The sequence below is a fragment of the Erinaceus europaeus genome, chromosome 11 (genome assembly GCF_950295315.1).
Source record: "Erinaceus europaeus chromosome 11, mEriEur2.1, whole genome shotgun sequence".
In the NCBI taxonomy this organism is placed as follows: Eukaryota; Metazoa; Chordata; class Mammalia; order Eulipotyphla; family Erinaceidae; genus Erinaceus; species Erinaceus europaeus.
The window spans coordinates 89,424,273-89,444,923 of record NC_080172.1 but is presented as its reverse complement, the minus strand read 5'-3'; positions in this window follow the sequence as shown (position 1 = coordinate 89,444,923).

The following is a 20,651-nucleotide window of genomic DNA, read 5'->3' as shown; positions in this document are numbered from 1 at the left end:
GTCTGTAGGCTGGAGCATGATGATCAATATGTCTGGAAAGGGCATTCTTTCACTGACTCATTAATTCCATTAGTATTTATCTAGAGCATTTTAGAATGCCAGCTACTATTTTGCATGTTTAAAAGATATCAGTAAGCATGGCAGACATTCTTGTGGGCGGAGCCAGATAATAAACACCCACTGGAAAAAGAGACCTTTGTTACATTGTTGGTGGGAATGCAAACTGGTACATCCCCTTTGGAAGACTGTATGGAGAATCCTTAAGCAAATAAATGGAATTACTTTATTATCCAGCAATGCCACTCTTAGGTGTTTATCCAGTGGACACTCAAGCACTAATTAGAAGAGACATATGGTGGTCCAGGATATGGTGCAATGGATAAGGCATTGGACTCTCAAGCATGAGGTCCTGAGTTCAATCCCCGGCAGGACATGTACCAGAGTGATGTCTGGTTCTTTATCTCTCCTATCATTTCTCATGAATAAATAAATAAAAAGAGACATATGCACCCCTATGTTCATATCTGTGTTATTCACAATATCCAAAGAATGGAAGTAGCCTGAATGCCCATCAACAAATGACTGGCTAGAGAAGTTCTGTGATAAATATTCGATTGAATATTACTCTGTGATTAAAAAATTATATTGTGTCCTTTGGGACAAAATGGATGGACTTGGAGGTCATTATGATTAGTGAAATAAGTAAAGAGATGAAAGACAACAACTAGATGGCTACACTCATATATGGCTAGAGATCTGACTTACATAAACTTACCAAAAAAAAAAAAAAACCAAACAAAACAGAAGCAAGGGGGATGGATGGTGGCACACCTGGTTGAGTATACATGTTACAGTGTGAAAGGACCTGGGTTCGAGCCTCTGGCCCCCACCTGCAGGAGGAAAGCTTCACAAGTGATGAAGCAGGGTTGCAGGTGTCTCTCTGTCTCTCTCCCTCTCTATCACCCCCTTCCCTCTCAATTTCTGGCTGTCTCTACCCAAATAAATAAAGATAATAATAAAAAAACAGAAGCATGCAAACTATAAGGCTTGTGAGAACTATCATAGTTATCGTTGGGAGGCTGGAGGATGGGGATGCAAAACTTTAGTGGTGGTTGTGGTGTGGAACTACACAATGTAACCTTATAATCTTATAACAACAAAATAACACTATACAGGAGACTGCTGAAGAAGAGTAGCCTCTTTGATGAGGTAATACTGAAACCACATGTTGAATGAATTTCAGAAACTATAAAGAGAAGATCCCAGGTAGAGGAAACAGCAGAGAGAAGAGAGAGATTTGAGGAAGAGAAAACTGGAGGGAAAGGCAGTAGTGTGTGCTTGAAGGGGAAGTGCTATGGAGCAGTGTGGTTTTGGGAAATGAGTTCGGATCCAGCTGAGGGCTATTCATGTTGGACTTTGTGAGCCTCAGTAATCCTTTGAGTTTCAACGTCTATGTTAAGAGAAGTCACTAGTAAAACTGCTTCACCACTTGTGAAGCTTTCCCCCTGCAGGTGGGGACCAGGGACTTGAAACTGGATCCTTACATCTTATAGCATTTGTGCTCAATCTGATGCACCACCACTTGGCCCCTAGTGGAGGACTTTCTGCTTGGATTCCAAACTTAAGACAAACTCTCATTTGAATAATGCTCAAGGTTTTCATCCAGTATTTTCTGTGAGCTTTGCTAGACCCTGCAGATGTAAGGCTGCTCTGATATCAGGGTCCAGACTAAAAGCAGTGACATAAACAACCAAGTACGCATGTTACATTGCACAAGGAACCAGGTTCATGCACCTAATCCCCACCTGTGGGAAAAAAGCTTTGCAAGTGATGAAGAAGTGCTACAGGTGTCTCTGTCCCTCTCTCTCTCCCTTCTCCCTTTTCCTCTCCATTTCTAGCTGTTTCAATCCAACAAATAAATAAAGATAATAAAAGAAATTAAAAAACAAAACAAAGGGAGTTGGGCAGTAGCACAGTGGGTTAAGCGCAGGACTGGCGTAAGGATCCCGGTTCAAGCCCCTGGCTCCCCACCTGCAGGGGAGTCCTTTCACAAGTGGTGAAGCAGGTCTGCAGGTGTTTATCTTTCTCTTCCCCTCTCTGTCTTCCCCTCCTCTCTCCATTTCTCTCTGTCCTATCCAACAACGATGACATCAATAACAACAGTAATAACTATAACAATAAAACAAGGGCAACAAAAGGGAATAAATAAATATTAAAAAATTTAAAAAAACAAAATTAAAAAACAATTATGCACACTGCAGTTAGAAGAGATTTATTTTTTAAGTATTTATTTATTTATTTTAATTAAGAGAAGAATTTAGAGAGAAATTTGGAGAGAGAGAGAGGGAGAGAGAGAGAAAGAAAGAGAAAACTAGAGAATTAAAAGACCAAAGCACTGTGCAGCTCTAGTACAAAGTCATACTGGGAATTGTACCTGAAGTCTTTGGGTCTTGGGCCTGCACTCTGCATTGTAAAAGGCTGAATTGTCTCCTTGACTTTTAAGAGGCTGCTGATGAAGAATTCAAGGTATGATTTTTAACAGGAGTCAGAAAAGGAGTAAGATCCAATTCTTTGATGATTCTCCCAATCAGACATTTAAGTAATTTTCATTTTACCCTTCCCATAAATAATTGCATCAAACCATGTGTGGTTCATCTAGTTCACTAGAATACAGTGACTCTATTTATGGTATCTAATTATTCAGTGGCTAGAAAGTCAGAGAGAGCTTATGTAGGCCTTCAAGCTATCCATCTCAGTTGAGTCCAACCTTCAGCTACCTCCAGCAGTGAGCCAAAGTTTGAATGAAACAGCCATTTTGGGTGTGACTCTTATGCAAATTACAAGTCATTTAAATCACACCAAACAGAGATGTCAGACTCCACAGAGATAAGCCATCCTTGCTTGTCTAGTTTTATTCCACTAAAATTTAGTGTCATTTATTGTACCAATGAAAATAGGGCATCGAAAGGAGTACTTTGACTGGGTCTTAAGGGAGGAATTATCAGATGGACACACACATCAAATTAAAAGGACAACAAAAGCAAAGAAAATAGAATATTAACTATGGTGTCTACAGAGAATTCAGCTAGAGCCTAGGTGGGCAAGACAATGCTGAAGAACTCAAGAGAACAGATACTAAGGAGTCTTTATGCCTTACCATTCCAGTAAATCTAAACTTGCCACTGTCCCACTATGCCTGATTCCTAATTAGTTAGATTGTTACATGATATTTGTAATGCTATCTACAGTACAGAAACTAAAGATCAACTATATAGAAAGGCTTGCCATCCTCTATGTCATTAAACATAGTCTTTAAATTTACTCTTAACATGTTTGTTTTTACTATGGTGCCAGGAATGAACCAAAGGCTTCATATTTAGAAGACATGTACCTTCTGCACTTCATTGGCAATATCTCTTTTAATATTTTAATCACCAGTGTGACTATCTTGTTCCTGTGTGTCCATTATATTGCCCCCTTCTCTCAAGAAATAGTGACTTCTGAAATGCTCTACATTCTTGGGGACAGATTGGGCATTAGGGTCTTCTAAGAGGATAAAGAATTTTCTGTGCCCTCAGAACACCTTCTCCCTCACTTTTTTTTTTTAACTTACCCTTTCTATAGTTTTAATGGGAACAAAAGTCCTTTCCTTTTCTGGGAAGTAGAGTCCCCATTCTGTATTCCTGTTGAGACAATTTTAGAAGTACCTCACTCTGCTGCAGGATATTACAGTGCGTTTCCATAACACATTTAAAGGCTCACTCCTTAAAATTGTCACGTCTGGAGAGCCTTAGATAAGTCAGCAAGGACACAGACGTGATCACTCTCTCTTGCCCCTAGTATTACAGGCAGCTATCAATTCCAGCTCATTTAGGCTGATCCAATCCTGGCACCAAAAGCCATTTCCATATTATTACACCAAAGTGGAAATTACAGGGGCTGTGTATTCCTCTGCAAAGTCTCCAATTTAGGCTTATAACTTAGCACTAGGTTATTAGTGACATGCATCATTATTCTCAAGACACATTCTAGCAGCAAAAAAAAAAATGTTCTTCAAATCAGCTGTGCTGCTCAGAGACACTGCTAGGCAAGCTGCACAGTTCATGTTAATGTGCTCTTACCATCAGCTTTAAAATTAATTTTTGATCATTGATTCTTTTGCATTAACAGCCCCCTGAGCCCTTTGAGGGTAGAGAAAAATCACAGAATGAGGCAGCAGAGTGGGGTAGTGGGAAGACTGAAGTCAGGAGCAACTGGGCTTTAATTAAGTGGAATCATGCAGGGCCTGTGAGTAAGTGTCCTCCTGGCAGCTATGAGCCAACAAAACAAGACTCATTTCTCCATTTTCTTTTAGCCAGGATATAGCTTGTTTTGGTTAAATAAATCACTTTAGGGAAATCTAGATATTTGAGCCAAGAAATGATACAGGCAGCCAATCCAGTTCAATTGTTTTTGATTGCCTTATTGAATCAAGAAAGTAAATAAAAACAAACAAACAAAAGTTCTGACATTTTACCAGGTCCAAAATGTTTAACTGCTCACTCCATAAAATCTCTAAGGTCTTTGTCAACTGTAGGATTCTATTATTTTACCATTTAGCCAGTGAGTTCAGCTGAATTTAGACCAGGACTACTGATAGCTGGAATTACCTCAGTGGCAGAAATCTAGTGAAATGAAGGCCTTTGCCATTATGCCTAGATTGAATATGCATGGTATCAATTCACATTGCCTGATTGTGAACCTCCCATTTGACAGTTTCAGGTGTATTATCTCACCGCAACCTCTTTGGGTGAAGGTTATTGTACCTAGGGGAGGTGCCTTTTAATGTTTTGTAAGTGAGCCTGAGGGAAGGGGCTTCCTGATAAATTGTTGTTGAGGTCTTTAATTAGCTCAATTGCGTGGTTCTCAAAGATGCTATCTTTGCCAGCCAGCATCATCCGCCATATCCTGGAACTTGTTACAAATCAAACCCTCTGGTTCCACCTCAACCCACTGAGTCAGAAGCTCAGAGGCCTGGATCCTGCAAACTGTTTTACTAAAGCCCTCCAGGTGATTCTGATGCAAGCTCAGGCCTGAGCAGGATTTGCTCAAGGGCAAAGCACGACAAAGACTGCACAATACAGATGTTTCTATTTTAAGACAAAGACCTCTATGTCAAAATCTGAAGTTAGAAAAGATATATTGGGCTACACTGATGACAACATGAACTGTTTACACTTCAGAAGAATATTACACCACACGCTTTAGTTAGGAATAAATCCCTAATGTGTTTTTAAATATTTGTAATAAAATTAATTTTAGTCAAGGTGATGCTTTTATTTTAAAAAATGTTACTTTTAAATAAAATTAAAATAGAGATTCAATCTGCAAATATTTAATTTGTATGCACTTTTTCTTCAGAAATTCAGTTTGTTTTAGTTTTTATTTATATTATTTAGCAAAACATTGTACATTAAACATGAGAGAAATGCATTCAAATTTGGATTAGACTCTAGCTTCAGTCATCTAGATTTTTACCTGACACTTAACAGGCATTTGTGAATAAATGCTGAGAGCCCTCCTATTTGAAGAGTACTCTATGTGTTTTTTTAAATTTTATTTATTTATTCATGAGAAGATAGGAGACAGAGAAAGAACCAGACATCACTATGGTACATGTGCTGCCAGGGATTGAACTCAGGACCTCATGCTTGAGAGTCTAGTGCCTTAGCCACTGCGCTACCTCCCAGACCACACTCAGTTTTTGAACAACAACAACAAAGAAAAAACATTTATTTTATTTATTACATGTGAGAAAGAGTGGCAGAGAGAGAGAGATTCACATAAGACAGAGCAACAGAGAGAAACAAGAGCACCACACTGGTACAAATACACAGGGGATAGAACTAGAAACCTCCAGCATGCAAGTCTGATGCTCTCCCAGCTGAGTCATCCCCTAGCCACATGTGTTCGTGTCTTTGTATGTGTAATGTTAGCACTGACACTAGCAACCTAACTGAAGAGATAACAAGTAAGCCACATATCCACCACATACAGCAGGAACCAAGTGATAAGTAAAAGCAAGAACTAAGCTGAGAAATAATAACAGAAAGGAAAAGTAGAACACTGGGACTTAGCTTGGTGTATTACTACACCAAAGCTAAGGACTCTGGGGGAGAAAGGACTTTCAGTTCTTGATGTATGACAGTGGAGAGGAGGTGAGAGTGTTTTGCAGAAAATTTACCCATGTATCAACAACAACAACTGTATTTACTGTAAACCACTAATACTCTCAACACACACACACAGACACACACAACAAAGTGATAAGTAAAAGCACCAAGTATGAGTATTAGTCACAAGGATGATATGGAAAGAATTCTTAGAGAGATGAAGCTTGAATGAGAGTAGGATTTTTTTTTTTTAACATTTAACATTTTTAAAGACTGTAACCAAGGCCAAGAAAATAATGTACAGGGCATTCTTGGTACTGAGTGGTTTTCTGGGAACACTATAAAGATAGGCCTTAAGTTCAAGGTTGTAGACAGAGCATTTTGTGTCGAAAGGTTGTTGTTTAGAATTAGAGGACAGACTTTGCTACCTGATGAAAGTTATATTTTTTTAAATAAAAATCTTCTCTTTTTAAAATATACATTTCATTTATTTATTCAAGAGCAAGATCGGAGGAAAGAGAGAACCAGACATTACTCTGGTACATGTGAACTCAGGGGTTGAACTCAGGACCTCATGCTGAAGAGTCCAATGCTTTAGCCACTGCACCGTCTCCCAGACCACATGAAAATAATCTTTTACACTAATGAAATTTAACTTAATGAAGGATCCAGTACTTGAATCCAGCAGTAAAGGAATAAACACATTCTAAAAGAGGTATCTCCAAGATGAAATCTTATGCATATTGTTCTTTTTAAAGTTTCATTAGTTATTTATTTGATGGATATTTACTAAATTATAAAATAATATGGGTGTAATTCTATACCACTCTCATCATCAAAGTTCTGTGCCCCTACCCTCCCAAAGATAACTACCATCTCTCTTCCATGGTCTTAGAGACAGGTTGGATTTATTTTTTCCAAGTTCATTTATCTAAATTCAACATATGAATAGTCATTCAGTAGTTGTCCTTCATTTCCTTACTTCACTAAGTATAATCACCTTGAGTTTCATCCATCTTTCCCAAAGGGCACAATATCCTCTTATATTGTCAAGTAGTACTATCTTCTTAATCCAATCATCTTTTGGCTATTGTGAATAATGCAGTTAAGCTTATTGTTTTTGGTTGGTTACCAAGGCTTCACTGGGGCTTCATGCTGTTCCACCACACCTGACAGACTAACTTTTTTTTCCTCTTTAGATAGAAGATGAGAAGCAAAGAGGGAGAGAGAGAAAAGGACAGACACTACAGTATTAGTCCTTGTGACACTTCCTGCAGAATGTTCCCATCTGCTGGTTGGGAGGTCTAGCCTGGGTTTCCATGCATGGTAAAGTGTGTGCTTCACTGTGTAAGCTATTTCCTAGCTCCTTATATGCATATCCTGGACTCTGCCTTTGCTCAGTGGTTTGTTACTGTTAAGTCATATCCTGCCGCCTTTCAGTCATTATATACATATATACTTTATCAGAAACAATTACATTTAGAGGAGAAAAGGTTAACAATGTGCTCCTAAATTGTGTCAAGAAAAGTGAAGTGTATTGTTTAAAATAAAGATGACAAAATATATAACACAGTAACTGATCCAAGTCTTTCAGTAATGATTATCTTCATGTTGCCTTTTTTTTTTTTTTTGACTCCAGGGTTATTACTGGGGCTTGGTACCTGCACCACTGCTCCCGGAGGACATTTTTTCTTATTTTTGTTGCCCTTGTTGTTATTATTGTTATTGTTGTTGGATAGAACAAAGAGAAATCAAGAGAGGAAGGGAAGACAGAGAGGATGAGAGAAAGACAGACACTTGCAGACCTGCTTCACCACTTGTGAGGCAACCCCCTGCAGGTGGCAAGACAAGGGCTCAAACTGGGATCCTTGCTCCAGTCCTTGCTTTGTGCCATATGCGCTTAATTTGCTGCACTACCAGCACCCCCTTTTTTTTAAACTTACTTTCTTTTTACACTATTAATGTTCTCTTTGCTGTCATTATTTATTAGTATAAAACAAACTTCATATTTAGGTCATGTGGTATATATTCAATTTTTTTAAATATTTACATTCATTGCCCTGAAACATTTTTGTAGGAGATTAGGTAAGAGTTTAGACTGAAAATTTCCCAAGAAATCTAGGCATGTGGAACTGGAGCTTGAAATGTCATCATGACTACGATCATTATTGACATTAGTACTTGAGACTCTTCCTATGTTTATAATTTTAAAAATATTTTAATACATAACAGGTCACCCTGATTTTCACAATAATTCTTGAGAACATATATTACTGGCCCTGCCTTACAGATAAGAAAATAAGAAATCGGGAGTCGGGCTGTAGTGCAGCGGGTTAAGTGCAGGTGGCGCAAAGCACAAGGACCGGCATAAGGATCCCGGTTCGAACCCCGGCTCCCCACCTGCAGGGAAGTCGCTTCACAGGCGGTGAAGCAGGTCTGCAGGTGTCTATCTTTCTCTCCTCCTCTCTGTCTTCCCCTCCTCTCTCCATTTCTCTCTGTCCTATCCAACAACGACAACTACAACAATAACTACAACAATAAAACAACAAGGGCAACAAAAGGGAATAAATAAATTAAATAAATATTTTAAAAAAAAAAAGAAAATAAGAAATCTAGAAGTAGTGATGCCCAACAGAAATTAATGTGAACTACACTTGTAATTTTTTTTTAAATGCTAGTGGTTATATTAGAAAATAGCTGGAAGAGGCCTGAGGAGATAGTTCAGTAGTAGAGCACAGACCTCCCAAGGCTGATGAGCCAGGTTCAATTCTTGGTGCCTGCAGGGAGGTTGTGGGGATGTGGTGGAGCCTAGTAGGGTTTGACCTGAGAGGTGAGTTCACCTGGTAAGTCTCTCTCTCTCTACAGAAGGGTTGAGCAAAAAGGGGGACACATAAACCTCAAAAGGTTGGCGGCCATGAAAGTCTTCCCTCCCCCACAAAAACATCCTGCATCTTCCTGCCGGAGCCCAGCATTCCTTAAAGACATTAAGCCTGCTCCACTCTACATTCCCTGATACTATGGTCTATCTATATAATCACTGTTTTGCCTGAAAGATCCCCACCCATTCCATTCCTTTGATCTATCTTCTTTCTACCCTCAAGGCCCTCCCTGCTTCCAGGGTATTATTATTAATCCTACTAGTTAAAACCCTTGCAACAGTTGCTGAGGAAGTTCCTACCTTTTCAGCCCCTTCCATTTTTCTCAGCCCCTTTCCTAACCATGCATGGTATTGTCAAGCCACTTCCATTTCTGTCTTCTCTCTTCCAAGTCCCAACCTTGAGGAGGGTGAGCGTGTATACCCAGAGGTGTGGACACCGGCCATTGCCACATGGCTTAACCAGGTATGCTAGTGCCTGACTCTGGGGTGCTCAAATGAATAAAGATTTGTATTAATTTGCCGCCACAAGCTGAGTTCTTGGGTCATCTTTCCCTCTCACTACGCTAGCCTGACAGGTGCCACTTATGCCAGAGCTAAGAAGTGTTTTCATCTATCTCTCATAAAAATAAATACATAAATCTACTACTAAAGAAGAAAGTATAAATAGTTAAGGTAAATTCCAACAACATATTTTATTTAATGCAGTATATCCAAAATATCATTCCAATATATAATCAATATGAAAATTATTAAAGACATAATTTACATTCTTTCTTCCTTTGTTTTGTAGATTATGGAATCCAGTGAGTGCTCTATATTCATGGGGCATGTCAATTTGAACATGTATTCAGATGCTCAATAGTTATAGATCACTACTGGCTCTTAGTTTTATAGCACTGTTTTAGAGGATGGAGTAAGGATGTAAATAAACACACCAAGTAGTTTGAACAGTGCCCACAATTCAGGGGCACATGAAGAAAGTTATAAAGACCTTTTCCCCTTATCTAATTCTCATAGCCTAGAGTAACCTTACAAATTAGACAAACTGGACAAAAAGAAAATGACTTTTGAGCATTTGATCCAGTGTGCTCCAATGACACTTTTTATTTTTATTTTTGTATTAGTGATTTAATAATGATTATTAAGATTGTAGGATAAGAGAAGTACAATTATATATGATTCCTACTACCAGAGTTCTGTGTCCCATCCCTCCATTGGAAGCTTTCCTATTCATTATCCCTCTGGGAATATAGACCAACATTCATAGTGGGGTGCAGAGGGTGGAAGGTCTGGCTTCTATAATTGCCTTTATGCTGAACATGGATGTTGGCAGGTGGATCCATATCCCCAGCCTGTTTTTGTCTTTCCTTCATGGGATTGAGCTCTGGGAAGGTGAGGCTCTAGGACACATTGATGAGGTTATCTTCCCAGGGAAATCAGGATGGCATCATGGTAGTATCTGCAATTGGTGACTGAAAAGCAGTAAGATATAAAGCAGGACAATTTTTAATAATAGAGAACTTAAAGGTAAGAATAGAGCAGATAAAACTAAGGGGCTTTGTGTAGGAAGAAGCTAGGAAGTCTATGTTAGGTATATTCCAGTAGGGCTTTACTAATTTTTGCCTGAACCTGACAGCTAACATGAAAGTGGGTTAGAAGTATTATTATCTAGGCAGATGGTGTCAGAGTTAAGAATAGAACTAAAAGGTAGATCAGGGCAGAGAGTAGCTCTCAAATTTGAGTAAAGTATATAAATACCATTAACTGTGAACTCCATCAATCTGACCTAGTCCCCATTATCTATTCATATTTTGTAAAGGGCACTTTTTAAAGAAGTATATTGCCAGTCCCTGTTCAGGAGCCATTTGCTGGTCCCTGTTCAGGGCGCCATATGCCAAGCTGGGCTAGCTTCATGGGCGGTAGAGAGACAACCAGGGACTCATGGATGAGCTGGGAAGCAGTATCTCATTTATTAATCAGATACATCGCCTTTTATGCATCTCTTCACCAGAAGTGGAAAGCAAAAGGAAATGACTAGGAGAGGGGGTGGAGCAGAAAAACAGCACAAAAAGAACATATAAAGCTTCCATCTAACCAGTGGGGATTAAACCAATACTCTGCAGGCAGGGCAGGACCCAGGTAAAACAGTGATTATGTAAATAGACCACATCATAAGTAATACAAGCGAACCTAATGTGATGATCAAAACAGAAGGTCTTAGAAGCAGAATTTAGAAGCATACCAACATTTCCCCCTTTCTTTTTAACTAATGGTCATAGTATCAGGAGTGTGGGATGAAACCTGTATCATACAGGCATTTTCAAAAGAACTGGCACAAGACATGGAGGAACAAGTAAGAGAGCAGCAAGAACCAGTGTTGGTGATGTCAAGGGGAGGCCTGAGGGGGGCATTTCCTGCCTCAAAGGGCAAGGCCTATCAGGTGAAAGGGCATTTCTTTCCTCTGGGGGCAATAATTGCCTCAAAGAGCATTTCCTGTCTCTGTGGGCATCTCTTACCTCTGGGGGTGTTTCATTCCTCAAAGGGCATTTCCTGCCTCTGTGGGCATGAGCTAGTAAAGGGGGGGGGTCCTGACCCTGGGGACAGGGCCTGCAGGTGAGGGGGCATGGCCTATAGAGTCCCAAGGCTGCTGGCTGCAAAGTCCATGGACTGCTGCGGTCAGTCTTTGAGAAACCCAGCAGCGTAAAGAGAAGCTGCTGTAAAGTTGTGTAAAGTGTCCAAGAGGTTTACCAGTAAGTCCAATAGAAATGTCAGTCCAAAGCAGATGACCACGGAAAAAATGCCAGGGGATGAAATGCTGCATGTCTGTCTCAATGGGGAAGGTCAGCCACTGTAATTCTGCTTTTCTGTAGAGAGTAGGTTTTGGAGTCTGTGAATCAGTTTCTTCAGGTCATGCCAGGTCACATCATTGCTTTCGGGGGGGTGCATTGTAGTCATGCCATCTTGTGGGCCATGTCAGAGAACAGGGGTTCAAATGGATTTCTAGGGATTTCATTTGAGCAGATGCTTCTTCATGTGAAGACTTGACAGCTGTAATTCACTTACTTGTCAAACAAAATTTATAGCAGATTAAAAGTTTACTATAACTGATAACTCCATTATAATTGGAAGTCCTTTCTAGTATGATTTTAAGGTTGTTTAAACAGTTTAAGCTCAATAAAATATGGAAAGGTAAACAGAAGAACCATGGTTAGAAGCCTCAAGCATGAGAATCATTAACATAACCATTGCTTTATCTACCCTGCCCATACTCATACAGTTTTCAGGATTAAATGTTTCCAAGATGTAAAAAATCAAAAGAGGAAAAAACAATTTTTTGGACTGTTTCTGGATGTCTTTAGAAATCATGGCTGCATCCAGCATTTTTTTCAAGTCAATGTCATACAGAAATTCAGTCATTCAAATCACTCTCTTATGAAACGCAACTGAAAGCAGACAGAAAATTTAAGCTTATTTGGAGAGAACAACAAGGGGGGAATTGAGAGAAAAGAGGTAGGCAGTTTTTGCTTCTTTCACCTTGAACCAGATTGTCCAGATCTCACCATGTAACATCATGAGTCCCCAGAGGGCGTCCTAGTCCAAAAAGCTCCTTGAAATTCCACTTAGGGTGCTTCTGATGGTTCCTGCTAGATTGCTGCAGGCACACATTTTTAAAAGTGTCTTCCCATCGAAGAAAGAATCGAATCAGGAGGGTAGAACTAACCATGTGTCTCCATTCTTGTGGACTGCCAAGGTACTGGATAATGCTTTTCAAGTTAGAGTAGTCCTTCTCAGCGGGAAACATTTGAGAAGAAGTCCAGAAAGACCAAGGAGAAATCTCCGTGCATCTCCCAAGCTCTACAATAACAGTCATAAGGAACCAAAGTGTGGCCCAGAGCAAAATGTTCCAGAAACAGAGAAGCTGTCTCATGACAAAAGAGTAGAGGCTTTGGGAAACCTCTTCATAAGTAGAAAGGCAGCCCATAGTAGACAGGTAGCCAAATGGCTTTACTTATCTGGGAGATAGGCAGGTTAGGTCCCATGTTGTTGCACCATATGCCAGTCCCTGTTCAGGGCACCATATGCTGAGCTGGGCTAGCTTCATGGGCAGTAGAGAGACGACCAGGGACTCATGGCTGAGCTGGGAAGCAGTATCTCATTTATTAATCAGATACATCGTCTTTTATGCATCTCTTCACCAGAAGTGGCAAGTAAAAGGAAATGACTAGGAGACGGGGAAGAACAAAAAAAAGAGTGCGAACAGAACATAGAAAGCTTCCATCTAACCAGTGGGGATTAAACCAATACCCTGCAGGCAGGGCGGGACCTAGGTAAAACAATGATTATGTAAATAGACCACATCATAAGTAATACAAGCGAACCTAATGTGATGATCAAAACAGAAGGTCTTAGAAGCAGAATTTAGAAGCATACCAACATTATATGTAAAGGCCGAAAGAGAATCAGTTTGGGAGCTGGGTGTTGGCATGCCTGGTTGAGTGCATATGTTACCATCAGCAAGGACCCAGGTTTAAGCCCCTGGTCCCCACCTATGGGTAGGAAAGCAGGGCCACAGATGTCTTCTTCTCTATCTCCCTCTTCCCTCTCAATTTCTGGCTCTTTCTATCCAATAAATAAATAAATAAATAAATAAATAAATAAATAAAATAATAGTAAAAGAATCAGAACATTTTTTAGCAAGAATAAATATAAATAGAGAAATAAATGTAGGTTGTGATTCTCAAAACCAAGAGGTCAGAGTCAGCAATTACATTATTTCAGATTTTTCAGAGTATAATCATATTTGACTAATGCATGTGGGGAATTGTGAGGCTGAGGTTGAGCATGGTGTGGACCACGTATGGAAAAATGGGTGCCTGAAAGTACAGCCACCTCGTCAGTATCCCCCACTTCAGGGTCGAACAGGGGAGGCCCTTGGTTTTCCAGGTTTAGTCCCCCTGTCAGTCTCCCCTGCCCCCACCCACATGGGCCCCACATCTTCTCTATGTTAGCACAAGAGTTCACTTCCTTGTTCTCAAACAGTTGGTCTACTTACCCAATGGTTACAGTAAAGACCCTCACCATTTCCTGTTCCCCGCTCTCCTGACCATATATGGTGTAAACAAGTAACTGTCTCTGAAGACCCCCAACAGCCCCCTCCTCCCTTAACATTCCTGACCATATAAGGCTAGGCCATAGCTGCCCTGTTCTCCCCCCTACCCCAACCTATAAAAATCGTTGCTTGCCATATACTAAACGCACAATTCATAGGCAAATAGCATCCTGAGGTGATCCTTGGCTTTCTCTCTTGCTACCACCCAAAGGGACAAAACCCCAGCTCAGAACCCCTGCTGCCTTTGGTCCGTCCCCTTCAGCCCCCTCCTCTGGTGCGCAACAGAGTGGGTCAGCTGACTCAGTTGGATCGAGAAGCGGGGTCCTCATCAGTACCCAAACAAATGGAAAGGATTTTAATATCTTTGTTAAGATCCCCTAACAAATCTCAATCAACCAAAGATCTGTCATTAATTAGAGGTAGCCTTCACTTTCAGTAATATAGGTATTTGATTGCAAATGCAAATATGTTAAATGCATTTATATTTATATGTGAGAATATACATATAAATATGTACACATTCAGATTGAATGAACTATAATGTAAGTTCCAATTACCAGAATTTATCTATTGTTTGATTTAAACTTATTATAGAGTTTTTATTATCAAAATAAACACAAATGCTTAAATTATTCAGAAAACCTATGACTTTTACTTGAGATCCTTTTTCTGAAACCAATGACTTTCAAACCCAAAAAGGAAGATTGATCCAGTGACTCATAGGATATGAATATCCATTGGTCTACATGCCACCAATGACATAGGATCATTTCACACTCCTATTATTCACTGTAGTTCTGGTCTGGGCCATTTTTACTTTATTTCATGTCTGGTTGTCAGAAAAGTTACAAACAGATTATATATTTATCTATCACAGGGAATATAGCTGTCCTTAGTGGCTGAAGAGAAACAAGGCCGTATTCAAATTCAGGAAAAAAAGGAAGGAAGAAGAAAGAAAGAAATGACAGATAGAAAACCGGTAAACTGGTGCTTTCAAATATCCCTGTGTTGCTCATCACCTGGCAACAATTTATTATTTCAGAAGACATCCTACAGTGAGGACAAGACTTCACTTTGGGTTTGAGAACAGTTATCTTTATATTTTTGGACTTTCAATACATTTTAAACAACAGAGCATACAAAAGATCCTGTGCCCTGAAAAGAAAAGTTACACATACACAAAACTTTAGTTATAACTTGGAACATGTCACTGGTAGCCCCTCTTCATCCCCTCCCCAGATATGGACATAGAAGTCTTAGGAAGATTATACAAATTCTAGGTTTAGAAGTCCTGCTGTTCACAGCCACACACTAGGTCTATCTGACAGAGTGAGAATGCTGATCAGGATACATTTGGGTTTGACTGCTTTCCCAATTATGAATTGTAATTACACAGGTTGTAAACATGAGTATAAGTGGTTGTAAAACTGCTTCAATACTTGTCACACTATTAATTTAATAAACGAAAATTTTAACTGGGGTCTTTATAATTGGGCATCAGATGACTGAAAGAATCTTGTAAATGTCTTTATCCTACATCTGGACACTTTCTTTTTTTTTTCCCTTTCCTTTCTTCTCTTTCTTTTTTTCCCCCCCCTTCCCAAAGGGAAAAGATAAAAAGACCAAGAGTGATGACATTAATCTCTTTTCCTTTAGGTGTTTATCACACCATGAAAGCCAAAACAATTACTCAGAGCTTCATAGGATGGGCATGACTGGTAAATAGCAAAATTCTGTTTCCTTGGAGAATGTTTTCTTGCCGTGTTTCACACTGGCAGACCGACAACCATTCCCCCATTGAAGCAGCCCTCCTTCAGAACGCAAATACAAAGGAACAAAAAAAATGACATTATGTTCTTGCCTGCCTGGGGCAAAAAGAATCACCTATTCTTAACGGAACTTCAGGTGTGTGATTTTCTACCATTTTCCTTCCTTTATTAGATTAGAATGACTGCCCTGTGTAAGAGCAAAGCTGTAATGTGGTACTATCAGGGCAGATCAGCTGGAGGCTCTGCACCACTGTACATAATGTCTGGAACATAACTTGACACATTCTAGCCATGCAGGAATTTCAGAGTGTGTTCAGGCAGATGTAGGAGGGTAGTAATTATTTTTTCTCCTTTCCAGTCAGTTTTTTTTCACCCATTGGAAGTTATACTTCACTAATTAAATAATAGTTAAAAGTGATGTATCTGGAAAAAAATGGGGCTAACTTAAGAAAATGGGTATTATCTTGACTTCCAATTCTCTGCAGTTTGCTTCAGTCAGCCTAGCGGAAGCTTTAGTGTGAACATAATTAGGTCTCACAGAATAATGGCCCATTTTACCAGCTATCATTTCAGGTTAATAAAAACATCACATAATTTTAAATGTTACTACTCCATTTTAATTTATCCATCAATTAAAAGGAGCTCTTGGGTGATGGGAGATGAGAGGGTGAATTCCAGCTTTCATTAAATGCTCCACTACTTAGATTTATGCAATACCCCCAGAAATCATTTAAATCTTCTTGGTAGTCTTGTTTTAGGACTTTAAAAATGTATTGGGGTAGATTTTCTTCCTGCTGTAATAGATCTCAAATAGCTACATTTTTCAGTATTAATAAAGATATTTCACAGATGTTACTTTCTTAATTCCAGCTAAATTCAATAATATGATTTTATATACATGCTATGTTTCTTAGTTATTTGATTCTTCATTTGCAAAATAAAAAAATGGTAATATATGAGTCAGAACTTACCAGGTGTTATGATGAGTAAAAGTTCTCTATGTTCTCATGGATTTTGGTGAAAATTCATAATATGATATTGGCATTCATAATTCTTTCTCACACTTTTATATTGCTGTGCAGTTTACACAGGGAGTTAATAAGACTAATTGTTCCAGATAAACTTTTAATATTCCTCCCCCATCATCAAGGCTTTGCCATTCTGAGCTGACTTTTTCAGATGGAGAGCGAGAGGGACAGAGTGACAGATGAGAGAGAGGAAAAAGACACTGCAGTACTTAACAACTACCTCTCCCCCCAAAAAAGAAAAGAAAAACAAAAAAGGAGGTGCACTATCTTGGTAAATAACCTTGCTGGTTCAGTATTTGAGTATTATTAAATGCTCTACTAGAACCTAGTTTTGATTTCTTGAGACAGACAGAATTGCTCACAAACATTTGGATCAAAAATTTGGAAATATTCCTATATTTTAAGTTCATTGATATATATCACTAAGATTATCCAGTTGGGTTTTTATAAACGTGGAGTTTTACCTGGTTATTTATATATATTGTTCTAAGATATATCTTAGCTGTAGATATATTGCCATCCTTATTGATAAAGAGAGAAATAAGGGGCCAGGCAGTGGTGCACATGGTTAAGTGCACACATTACAGTGCACAAGGACCCAGGTTCAAGTCCCTGGTCCCCACCTGCAAGAGGAAAGCTTCACAAGTGGTGAAGCAGGGCTGAAGATGTCTCTCTGTTTCTTTCCCTCTCTATCTCACCCTCCCCTCTCAATTTCTCTCTGTCTCTATCCAATAGTAAATAAATACATAAGAAAGAAAGAAAAAGAAAGAAAGAAAGAAAGAAAGAAAGAAAGAAAGAAAGAAAGAAAAGAAGGAAGAAAGAAAAGGAAACAGGACACAAGATCTGACATTAGGGTTTCCCCACAGCATGCCTGAGTCCACTGAAAATATTTTATTTTTGATTTTTATTGGGGAAATGTTGCCTTATAAAACAGGGGTCCTTTTTTTGTCATTATCAATCAAATAATTTTTCATAGAGACAGGGAAAGAGAGAGAGAGAGAGAGAGAAAGAGAGAGAGAAAACTACAGCACCAAAGCTTCTTCCATTGTGGTAGGGGCTAGGTTTGTACATGGGTTCAAATGCCCTAGAGCAGGACCACTGTCCAGATGAGCTAGGTAGCCGATCCTCAGGGGTACAATTTCACATCCTCTCAAACTCTGTGTGATTACATTTCACCCACCACTAACGCATCATCACTCTACACCACAGGGCACTGGGTTATCACCTCTTCTTTTGTCCATATCCCCATTACTCAAGGGTTTATTAATATTGCATTCTATTTCAGCCCAAACTTCTTACATTCTAAAAATCCCCCATGTTAGAGAACCAGTGGGGCCGGGTGGTGGCACACCTTGTTGAGCATACATCACAATACGCAAGGACCTGGGAAAGCTTTGCAAATGGTGACACAATACTGAAGGTGTCTCTTTGTCTCTCTCTCCCTCTCTTATCTCCCCTCTTCTATCTAGATTTCTGGCTTTAGCAATACAATAAATGAATAAAGGTAAAAAAAAAAAAAAAGAAAGAAAGAAAAAGAAAAAAGAAACTGAGAACAAGTGAAACAGTGCATTAGCTCCAGGAACCACTGAACTGTGAACCACACGCCTCTTCCCGTCCTTTATGTTTCCTGGGTGAATGATTAGTGCTGGCTTAGAGATTTGATTTGGGGCACCTCACACATTGTTCACCTCCAGGCAAGGTCCAGGACAAAAATACCAATGGGAAGCCAGAAGCCATATGTCTATGTGTTAAAATGTCATACAACAAGCTAAGAAATACATCCCATCCTGTTACTCTGACATGAATGCTTTCATAACACCTGGAAACTCAAGGATACATTTAGAATCTTTATGCTGTTCTGTGTTCTCTAATGGCCCTTGACCCCAGGTCAGCACCAGTCTATCTTCTTCCAGACTCTTAGCCCTTTCTTCTTCATTTCTGAGCTCTAATTTTTCACTGCAAGGACATATTTTTGCTCACATATGTATCCCCCACATGCATGACGTTCATCTACTCATTAATATTTCCCCTTGCCATCTCTTGAACCCAGCATTACACAGGGCAGATGATGTCTGCCTTTAGATGCATATACCCTATCAGTGAGTGGGGGACCCTTGGATAAGGAATGCTAGTTTTCTGGTTACTGAGACAAAGTAGCAATCTTGTCAGGATAAGTTCCATAAGGAAATGATCCTCTTTGATAGGACTCAAGTCTCCCCTCAAGGTTGTGTTCAAAGTCAAAATGAATTACCCGAATCTCATGACAAAATAGTCTAAATTTCCTATAAATTGCAACGTTTTTTATATAACTTAACCTCTGCACAAAGATTCCTTTTAAGTTTTATGCTCAAAAATGGTATGGATAGAAGGAATCACAATTTCACTCAGTAGTAATGTTAGTAGATTAACTCATATATAAGACTGTATTAATGCATCTTAAGGGTTACTCCAGATCGAGAGAGACTGAATGAACAAGGTTTATGACCTTAGTACATGAACACTTTAGCACCCACTTTTCACTCTCGTTCTGTTCTTAAGACATCATTTCACAGATGGAACTGCTTTGCAAGGATGCTGGAAGGCAGCAGAGAAATAAAACCCAGAGTTAAGCTTTTTTTTTTTTTTAAAGGAACAGACCCTTCAGAAGAACTTGAGAAGTCAGATTAAAAAGGACATTTCATTTCCAGTTGTTATAAACCTAAAAGTGAATTTTTATTAAAAGCAGATCACATCACTTCAGGAAATTCAGAAAACTTTATCTAAACATACTGCACGCAAGATATTCCTCATCAATTTAGATTCTTATAGTCTCATAAAGATAAAATGCAGATGAATTGATGTAGATCAGCCTTCATTAAATTTGAGAATTATCGTTTGGAATCTCATGTATTGAAATGTGCAGAGTCTGAATCCTGAGCATTGTGAGGAAGCCATGAGTGGAGAACCATAAAGTGCATTGTTGCTAGAAATAACACCGTCTGCCTTTGGTTTATGCTAATAAACTAGAAGACAACTTAAACTCCAAATTGAATATTAGAAATCCACCTCATTATAAGTAATCTCAAACTCTGTATGTTATTGGCATTTTCACGTGTGTTCTTTGGTGAGCCTTCAACATAATTTGCTGTTTATGCCTCTAATATAAATCTCCAATTTCTGGTTGGCCATTCTGGCACTAAGCCAAAGCTCTAATTTATTTCCATCTTTTCTTATTTCTTACATCAAAAGAGACTGCTGGTTTGAATAACAAACATTCAATCGACTTAGACGTGGGGTGGCAGGCAGCACAGGCATTACCTGTTTACCTTTTATTGCCTTCTTTGAATTGGCTTTTCTGGGAACAAAACCAATAAGACATGCTGTTCCTTCATCTAGTTTTCACTCAGGTTATTTATCAAAAGACACCCCCCCACACCACTCCCCTCCTCCCTGTCTCAGAAAAGAGCGGTGACAGGGTGAAGAATTCAGACTTGAAGTAGATTTCTGACCCAAACAGCATCATGGGTTATTGCTCTACCAAGTCATGCAAGATTCCATTGTTCTGAAGTCTCTGGCTTGGGCTGATAATTGGTTTGATTCCAGGAGATACTGCTGTTAACACATTTGTAACCTATAGGACAACAGTGTGCGGGGGATGGAATATGTCCTCCTCCCTTTGCTGTCTTGCACAGTAATTGGCCTAATGAAAGGCAGAAACAAGAATTTATTACACCT